Source organism: Apis laboriosa, unplaced genomic scaffold (assembly GCF_014066325.1).
Source record: "Apis laboriosa isolate Shangri-la unplaced genomic scaffold, ASM1406632v1 scaffold34_cov151, whole genome shotgun sequence".
Lineage (NCBI taxonomy): Eukaryota > Metazoa > Arthropoda > Insecta > Hymenoptera > Apidae > Apis > Apis laboriosa.
Window position 1 is genome coordinate 9,115,655 of NW_025222928.1, and position 11,067 is coordinate 9,126,721.

Here is an 11,067-nt window from a genome sequence, read left to right on the forward strand (position 1 = left end):
TCGAGATTCGAGGTTATTTTTCATTCAAACTAATTCAATTCTTTCTCCCTCTCTCTCTCTTTCCCTCTCTCTCTTTTTTTTTGGTCAAGAACATTTTCACACTTTCTTGTCGACAAGAGTTTGAGAGTGTAGGAAGATGGAAAGGTAAAGTACCGTTGCCGAGTTTATTATCACGGATCTTTGGATACGACTTACGTCCTGTCGTTGTCAATGCATCTCCATAAATCACGTGGCGTGGTGAAGATCAAGGACGTGGTAAAGCCACCTCGAGCGAACGATCAGTTAGCGAGATGGCGGGAGAATAAGAAAAAGAAAAAAAGAGAGAGAAGAGAGAGAGAGAGAGAGAGAGAAAATTTAATAAGTTGTAAATTAAAAGTTCTCTTAACTGTCATTTCCTTATAGCCAATCGATGCTTGGTCACCGATGCATCCTGTCGTCGAGCATTACAGTGCTCGTTCTGCTGGCGATACGGGCAGTAACTGACTTTTTCCGTTTTTTATTCGAATAAGATATCTCCCCTTTCTTCTCGCTCATATTCTTCCTCCTTCGCTGCGTCACTTTTTCCATACGCATAAATTTAGCCTCGTTAACTGTTACAACAATTTGTCGCAATTTCCATTAAATTTACATTATACGATCCTCCATAGAACTCGTTGTATTTATCTATATGCATTTTTCTAGCCCACGTTTATATGGTTACGGATCACGAGATGGTAAGAGACGATCTATCGAAGTGGACAATTTTTATCGTGGACAAATTACTCTAGTCATCATTCGAGCAAAGAGTATGAATCTCAATGATAGGAGGAGTAAATACAATGATAGCGTACAAATAACGAACAGAGAGAGAAAGAGAGAACGGTGAGAGCTGTGTAAAAATTGAGATATACGACGCCGTTACTAGGATTGGAACTAATTACCACCCAGAAGCGACGTCCATACCTCTGGTAATGGCAAAGAAGAAGACTGACCCTTCTATTCGCGACCGTACAACCCGACCTCTGCATTGACCTCGCCGATTTATATCCTCGTAACGAGGTAAAAAAAGCTTGGAGGACAAAAGGAAGAAGGGAAGGAAGAGGTATAAAGAGTAAGATTCGTTTTGCATGTATTTTTTGTAGCTACCATCGTTGTCTTGTCTTTATTTGATTGATGTTAAGGGAATGAAAAGAAACGACAAGCTTCTTGATCATTGATTTATTCCTTTCTTGTTCGTTAGGTTAGTTTTCTGGTTCTATTCGAAAGTTATTATTCAAATATTATAAATGTCTTTATAATAATAGAGTGATTGCATGTACAGAGTGTTGATATATTTATGACATATTTTTGAAAAGATTGTTTGTATGAAAATTTATGGAGCGAGATAGGAACAGAGCGATCTCACTCTCTTTAATTGCTTGTAACTTAATAAATAAATCTCGACCAATATTTTTGTACGACTCTTGTTCTCTAGAATCGATCTTTCAAATGTCTACGAATATAATAAGACCCTATATATTTCATATTGTAATTTAATACATAATTTTCAATCGATATTTTTGATGTCTCTATGTAATAATCTGTATGTTTGTTTTACTCTCTAAAATTGTGTACCACAATTGTATTAACACTGTGTATATTTCGTATCTTTGTTGCAACGAAAAAAAGCAAAATTATCGATCATTCGTATCGTGGATATCGTATGATGCAAAAGTTAATTCTCATGTCGATGCAAAATTAGGCGTATTTTATAAGTAAGATATCGCGAAAAGTCGTAATATCACGATTTGATTCCAACGATTCTTTCGACGCAATAACGGTAAAAAGCGGACCTGTTACATGATTTTAATGATAGACATTACAAGTAGGCGATGATAAAAGGATTATTAAATTAGCAGTATTTCACGTTTCTCGAGTAGCGCACTTTACGATTTTTATTTTATTCAGAAGGCGTAATTTTATTTATGCTTTCAAAGCGCTAGATTGGAGTGATATTACGCAACTTACGCGAGATTTCTATCTGTTCATAACCAAGAAATAAATACGGTAGATACACGTTGCAATAAATGGAAGATAATTTTTTTGCTACCGCGTTTATCGTTAATTTAGAATCGTTCGTTTCACAATTTTATATCTCTACTTTTACTCAAAAGCAACGTTCCACTACTTTTCTATGGACGAAGATGCCTAGGTAATCCCATAATTACGGATCCAATGAATTTTTTCACATAGAAATCAGCACAAATACCAATCATCAAAAATAATGAGCGCGTCGATGAGGTTAGCTTTCTTATTTTAAATCTTTCTCGACGATATACTCGAAGAATCGATGTTTCATAAAGATATTACGATTCATTCTTTTATTATTAACAAAATTTATAACTCTTAATTATAATTTTTCAACTCGTGCCAAAAGTGATTTCTAACCTAACATGTCGAATTTTAAATAAATAAGAATCACTCAAATATTCACACTATATTCCGATATATTATTTATTTCCACCGATAATCGATGATCCAAGTTAATGTATATTCATCACAGATATAAAAACTTGGTTATTTAGAATTTGTAGGGAGAGGATCACTTTATAGCGTGAAGAAGCACCGTTAAATGTCAAAATATGCTACCGACTGTTCGACCGCAATCGATTTCTAGCAACTTCTCAAGGATAATTTATGCCTGACGCACAAAGCATCTTCTCCTCTCGATAATCGTCTAAATTGCGAAACATCTAATCACTGACGGACAATTAACAATCCGGAGATAACAACGTGACAGCTTACAGTTAAAACTCGGCGCCTAGTCTATCGATCATATGTGTAAAGTAAATTTTGCATCCGATGCGTGTAAATACTATCGTGATACTATCGTGATACGTGTATAAGGATCGCTCGAATACAAAAGAATAAATCTTCTTCGGCGAATGAATCAATCGTGTTAGAGAATAATTGAATCAATAGTATAAAAGTAGCTAGTTTCTATCTTGTTCCAAACGCATGCTTCATGGATACATCTATGTTGTAATTTGTTTATGATAAAATTTATTGTAAATAAAATACTGGAATTTTTAAAATGAAAAAGAGAATAGTATTTTATACCCACTTTTATTTGTTATAATATAGAATAGTAATATGAAAAAGTTTGAAAAATTTTTCTAAATAAAAGCAAAATTGGATTGGTACGTTTGATAATTCAGAATTTAATCAATTCATTTTCTCTAAACTTATTAGATGAGAGTCAAAGAACTTCAAAATATTCCTTATAAAAAAATAAGAAAATTTTTTTCCCAATTGAATAACAAATGAATTATAAATAGGAGATTATTCTACATATGAAAATAGATTATACTTAAAAACTTTTAATTTTCTTAACCGATATATGATTCTTAACCGATTTCTTCAAAAACAAGGTTTTGAATGATAAAATTTTATTCTACATTTTTTTCTTTTCAGAAAAATAATAGAATATTCTTTTATCATAATTCACTCGTATCCGATGAAAAAATTAACCAATCTCGCTTAAAAATCTTTCAAACTTGATTTTCTGGAAAACGAATCTTCAGACGAAAAAATTTTCTTACTTTTTCCACAAAGAATCACTCCGCGTCCCTTTGTACATAACTTCCTACATGTATCCCTGACCAACTGCGAAAAAATCGATGTGCAACAGGTTTTCACGACGAAAATGACATCGACGACAGGTAGAAAACCGTTAAACGCGAAAAACGTCGCAATCAGAAAGGTTGTATCGCGGGACGTGACGGAGCATCGAGCATACTAATGCGAATTTCTATCAAAGTTGCACGTTGCATGTTGGTGTTTAAGGTTAAACCGTGGTGCATGAACGAGCGATGCAATCCGCCACTCTGAGGAGAAAGATTGGTGAGAATCCTGGAGAAACAAGACCTCGAGACCAATTATGGCAAGCAACTATGATATCGGTGGAAGCAATCTTCTAGCCAACGAGATAACCGAGGATATCTTTCGATCCCGTATACGTTATGACGTGTGGATATACCAATATCTGCGATTAGATAGCATCTTTAACCGTTTTGGGTTTAACGCCACCAATGCGGGATTGTTTTGTACGAACCAATCGTTTGCGATTATCTTATCTCGAGTTTCAAGTTGATCTCGCGTTTGTTATATAAAAATATTTTTACGATCGAAATTTTCAAAATTGATTATCAAATTTTTATTGGAAAAGTGATGCATCAGTATTGTCACATAACTATAAATATTTAACGTGTTTAAAACTTTCACAAAAGTATCTCTATTTTAAATCGATTCTTCGTATATAATTATTTTATCTTTTTAATACAAAATTCCCTATGGCATGCTGTTTAAAAATGATCTATTTTTAGAGAAAGCGATATATATTTTTTACCGACAAGAAGTTAAAAACATGAAAAAACTCTAAGCGCCATCTAGGAATGGACTTTGCGCGATTATGAGAGAAGAGATTTTCCTTCTGAAAACATTTCGAGTAATTTTTTTGCATCTCGAGAAAATTAGGATATTAAAAAAGTATTTTTAATTTGAGGTGCGTTCTTTTTCTGCAACTCATCACGGTAATTTGCATTAGAATAACGGAGAGAAGAAAATTAAATCTCTCAATTTAAAAGAAAGTATTTATTCAAGCCATATGTTGATTCACAGCAAAATTATAAAGCGTTCGTAGCATTCTTTTTTTTTATTCTATTTATCTATATTCTACAAAATTGTGATGACAATTAAGGATGAAAATTCTCCATGCAAATTTGTAAAAAAAAAAATAAAATGAATCACAATCGTGGGATGAAAACGGAACTTCTCAATCGGTAAGCACGAATTTCTTCTTTAATCGCACAATTAATCCACGCTGTCGTCTGAAACGACCGAAATTTTTCACGGGTACGAGCATGCCCTCGGACAAGTACACGGCGCATAAATCCAATGATTTAAAATGAATTTATAGATAGGCATAACAAACGTACACTCGACGTATATCTCTGGTATTATTGTTTTCCAGCTGTATTAGATTTACCACAACTTTTCATCATTTGGCTCGAATTTGATGTCAATTTGAGGTTAGAACAATCAGTCGAATAGATAGATTCGTTCTAACGGAACAACGTACGTGATAAGGTTAGGTTGTGTAAAAAGTGATGAATCTTGCATTATAAAAATGCAGATCTTTCTCTTTATAAAATAATTCCTTCAAAAAGCTATATATCGACGGAAAATTTGTTTCAAGTTTTGAAACTATTTGTAGATGTTGCTTGAAAATTGAATATCTTTTGATTCTTGCGGATTCTCAAATTTAATTGGTAAAATTCACCGTTTCGTTTCTACAAAAGCGTTTTCATTAGTATACTACTATATATTAGAATAGTATTTCTAAAACTGGCAAAGTCGTTTAAATCATTCTGAATTGAAATTAATAGAGAAAACAAAATGACGATAAATGACGATATTCATCTAATAAATATTAAAAATACCTCAAGTTATTAGATTCATGAGACAACGAAGGACGATGGGGTTAAGATTTACGAATTTACGACGTCGACATGCAAATGTTTCGAATTGTACGAAAGTATTCGTTTACTACGCATTAATACAAGTGCAATATTTTACAAGGTTGTAATTACTCGTAACTGTCTTCGACGATATTTTCTCGGACGCGTAGCCGAGGAGAGTAATCGAAAAAAAAGCGCGGGAATCGCATCGTGATAACATCATTAACGATGTTGTTTCATGCTTACAGTTACACGAGTCGATGATAAAAACGAAAAAGAAACGACACTTGCGTGCTACGAAACCTGTGAAATCACGATGATAAATATTTTTATCTACACGCTAATTGAATTTTCATTAATTTACGATACCCTTTTACAAATACGATTCCAATTTGAATTTTTATTTCTTGCTCGCATATTATTAAAAGATCGAAAAATATATTTTTAAAGAAAAGAGAAAAAAATTAAAAAATTTCTTGTTGCATTTCAAAATTTTAATTTTAATTAATAATAATTAATAATAAGTCCAAAAAAGTATATAATAAATTTTTTTCTCGAATTTTCTGCAATTTTCTTGAATTCCTATAATATAATAATATATTAGTATATATTCAGCTCGATTCATCTTTCGATTTTGATTTTAAAAATCGATAAAAACGATGGTGTTAACGGAGAATCGTTGGAAAGATGATCGTTACTCGATGCGACTGGATATATCCTGGCGAACGTCCAGCCCAAAGAGAGGACAGAAGAAGGAAGAGACGAAGAGATCTGGTAGCCCCTCGCTCGGTTTTTCAAGCGAGCAGGGAGGGCAAGAGAATCTGATTGCGCGGGATTCCCGCTTTGAAGTGGCACCGCCGATGTTCTCGGCCATCTCGACTCGTTACCACTACGGAATCGCCACTCTTTCCGCGATATCTTCTCTTTGGATTCGTTCACCGGGTCAACCGGTCACTCTATCCAACCTCTTTCCATTCGAATTAACACATTATCCTGGAATTTTTTTCTATTTTTCCACGTTATCTTTTCAGATCGTTCAATTTCGCGAAAAAAAAATTAGAATTTTTTTTTTTCCCTAAACGATTATTATAATACGATTTTTTTATTGTTCTTTCATGGAAAGAAGAATTATTCATACAATTTGGCAAAGAAAGATGTGATCTATGCGATAAAAACACGAACAATTTAAAGTTAAAGTGTTAAAGCGTTAAAGTGAATACGAAAACAACGCGTTATACAAGGCGATCTTCGAGATTGGGGATCTTGCCAAAAGATGGCGCGAAATCAACAGGGAGCAAGATCTCCGTACGGTACAAAGAGCCGAAATCTTAATTACCCAGCGGACAGCCACTTTTCAATTTCTCACCTTGGCTTGTGAGGGACGGCAAAAAGTCAGTGGCGTACCTTGGAATATGGCGCGATGCCAACCTAACCACAGTTTATAACCCATGTTTCTTTTCTCTCCAACGCTATTTTTCATCCTTCCCTTTCTCTAATCCTGCCCGTATCTTTATAAAATGTTCTAATACGCAATCTTTCGTATAAACCGTTTTCAAAATTTAAAAATAAAAAAAAATAAATAAATTTGATACAATGTCTGTACAATATATTCATTTATCCTGCTATTTCTAGTCACTATATTCTTTATAAAACATTCTAATATATAATCTTTCGTAGCTGCTTTTCAAAAATCCTGTCTCCATAAAAAAAAAAAACTGACATGTATCCATTTGAGGGATAAATTTGATCAATGTCGCGTATTCATATTCATTTATCCTCGTAACAACAAGTATCGATCACGGCAAAAGATCAGACAAGATCGCGCGTTAAGAAAACGCGCGTATCGACCGCCACTCCGAGCAACGTTCGTGTATCTTACGAATACACCGTGTAAGTACGCTAATCCAATTTAATTCCTCGAACGTAACACACTTGTAACGGCATGGAACGTGTACACACTCGCGTATCGAAATAAGGTGTACGCACCATCACGGAATCCATGAGTGGCGCTGAGTGGCGGTGGCAAGAAGATAATGCGCCCTCTGAACATTTCAAATTCCAACCGCACCGAAGAATAAGATTCTCTTTGCGATTCTCCTATCCTCTTTCTTTCTCCTCCCTCCCCTCTCTGTCACGCGGTAGATCCCCTCCCCTTTATCCTCGCGTCTCCGGCTCTTTGGGTTCCTTGACTTGGCGGATAATTATGTTCCCGGCCCTTATTCCACGACTTCGAACCTCTCCATAAACGTATCGAACCGTTCTCTCGATTCAGCTCTTCGAGATCTTCACCCATCTCTCTTTCTCCTTACCTTCTTTCTTTTTTCTTCTTAATTCGATCCTTCTCTTTACTCTTTCTCTTTCTTCTCTTTTCTCGATCTCGATTTCTTCCTTCGACTAATGCAAGATTCTCTCTCTCTCTCGTCCTCTCTCTCTCTCGTCCTCTCTCTCTCTCGTCCTCTAACGCCTCCTCTCCGTTTTGTTCGATTTCGTCGTTTTCGCGAGCCAGTGTGCGTCGTTGTTGCTCATCCATGGACGTGACACTTCGCTTTCCATCCGATTCCGGATCCATGAGACCATCCCATTGCTTTTTTTTTTTATCAAGTTTATCCGAATGGGCCATGTCATTCCTCATCGCTGCTTTTCTATACGTTTCGTAGTTTCTAATTTATACCAATCGTTTACGTAAAAAAGCAATCTACGATAAATTCGACGAATATTTACAAAAAAATTTCTGTTCCGAATAACTTGAAAATTAAACGACGTAACTCGAGTAACCAGAAACCAGTATCCATTTAGTAAAAAAAATAGAATTGCTTCAATTTTAGCTTGCACTTACCGTTTACCGCGATACACAAAGAGAAAGGATTCTACTTCCGTAAAGGTGAATTCGTAGCGCATACCTTCTGCCGAGTTAACAGCACAAAGTAGCGAAACAGCGAGAAAACGATCTCATTAAAGAGGTGAAGAAAGAATCTGGATGTTAACCGCGGGTGAAGAGAATAATGGACGTCGAACAACGATACCTTGAGAGAACGGTGAGATAGCTCGCAATAAACGTCCTTGCTTTTCGAAATCGGCTGCTGAGAATTCTGCCAGAGGGAGGGAAAGGGGGTCCACCAGGTCCTCGAGCACGAATGGGAGAAGCCAAGGGGGCAATTACATCGGAGAACAATTACAGGTTGGCACGTCCTCTTCTGGTGCCATCGCGGCTTTTTCTATCCCCGGGATTCCGAGTTGAGAAACGTCCAGGAACGTTTTCGAGAGAGATGCGAAAGGAGTGGGTCAAAGACATTTTTATTACTGTTCAACATTTCAGCTCGTAACAAATATGGTAGAAAAATTTATATCGAAACGCGATATTCTCGTCTATTAGTTTGCATGGTGGAAATAATTCGTATTTGACTTTGCGATGAAACGTGAAACTAAAGAGTACAAAAGAAGAAAATGAAAGAAAAACTATATCTAATCTAAAAGAAACTATCAAAATATATGTATCTTTCTTAATTTTTCATTGATCGTTCTCCTATATCCGACACGATAATGTATCGAAAATTAATTTACAAGTTTGATTATAATTCGTGATACTAAAAGAGAGCCCATATCTGGAATCATAAAAGTATTACTTAATCTAACTTAAATGCAATTAAAATATACATACCTTTCTTAATTTTTCATTGATCGTTTGCCTATATCTGAAATGATACTATAAAATTAATTTATAAGCTTGATTATAATTTGTGGTACCAAAAAAAGAAGCTGATATCTGAAACTGAATCATAAATTTATTATCTACCTTAACCTAATCTAAATGGAACTATCAAAGTACACGTTTCTTAATTTTTCATTGATCATTCGCTTATATCTGAGACGATATCTTGGTAGTATATCGAAAATTAATTTACAAGAATGATTATGATTTGTGGTCCGACTAAGAGAAGCCATATCTAGAAGTGGAACATCATAACCTTATTATTTCTTTGCATCATAACTTAACCTAAATGCAATTATCAAAATATACGTATCTTTAATTTTTCATTGATCGTTCATCTATATCTAAGACGATATCTCAGTAGTATATCGCAAATTAATTTACAAGGATGATTATAATTTGTGGTCCGACTAAGAGAAGCCATATCTAGAAATGCAACATCATAAACTTATTATTTCTTTGCATCATAACTTAACCTAAATGCAATTATCAAAATATACGTACCTTTAATTTTTCATTGATCGTTCCTCTATATCTAAGACGATATCTCGGTAGTATATCGAAAATTAATTTACAAGCATGATTATAATTCGTAACCAATCGGCTTTAATTACTTTTTGCAATTCTTGTCCATCTATGGTCGTTAACTACGATGGATCGATCAACGTGAATCGATACGTGGTTGCACACTGTTGAGTTTGCGCACACCTCATATTTCTTGAATCAGTATTCATCATTTGATCTTCGCGATAATGGCCGCAATTTAACTACGTACCTTTATGCAACTATAAAATACAAGCATCTGTTTTAGAACTGCTTTAAACATTCAATCGCTCGACTACGAGAGGGTCTTAAAACGAATTTTACATCGTTGAATCGAAATCTCGGATTTAAGTAAGCCGATAAACCGTTCCATCCTGAATGATTTTTTTTTTTCATACGCAAAATTCATAAAATATTGTTAAAATTGTTCTTAAATAAAAAGTTACTTATAGAATACTTATATTCAAGTATATCCTTAGATGACACCTAAGGATATTTTAAACTTTTCTGAAATTACATAGATGCACATATTTTTTGATAAAATCCACGTTAAAAATGAAAGAAAATTTAAATGAAAATCACGAAAAAAGATAGAAAAATATTAAAAACGTTCTTGGAAACTTAAGCGTATCTTATATAATAAACTTTTTGGTTGAAAGAGTAGAAAGAGTTTTTATCGGCACTATTAAAAAATTTTCTTAACTAGAAAGAATTTCATGTTCCACGAAACTACGAAGTCGATAAAATAAAGGATATAATGAAAATGATACATTAATAGATTATCGGATAAATTAATAGAATTTAGAAATTATTTGTATCAACTTCAAATCGAGAAAACGATCGATACGATCGATGTCGAAGATATTAAAATTAATCTATATTTGCATTTCTATTACGGTATAGTTTTTCTTAATCGCAATGAAAATTCAATCTCGATAACGATCAGCTAACTTACACGTCATGTTATTACATGTAAGCGTTCACGGGGAGATCGTACCGATGATTTATCGATTTATCGTTGTGTCCACGTGGATCGAGCGGCGAAATTAGAGGTTAGGTTGAGTTAGGTCGCGACTCGAGGGTCGAAGGGTTACGTATCTGGCCGATGTGCCGCGATGATTGGCGGAATGTGCCGTTTTACGAGGCTTCGAGGACGCGTACCTACAAGAAGACGAAAAAAACGGGAAACGAAGCGCGCAGGTCGAGAGGAGAGGAAGAGACCAACGAAGGAAAGACGATGGCAGCGCCGTTGCCAGTTATAATTTGATGCAACGCGGCCATAAAGGGGATTATGCGCATAGATGGCTATAATTTTCGTGGAAAATGACCAACGATCCT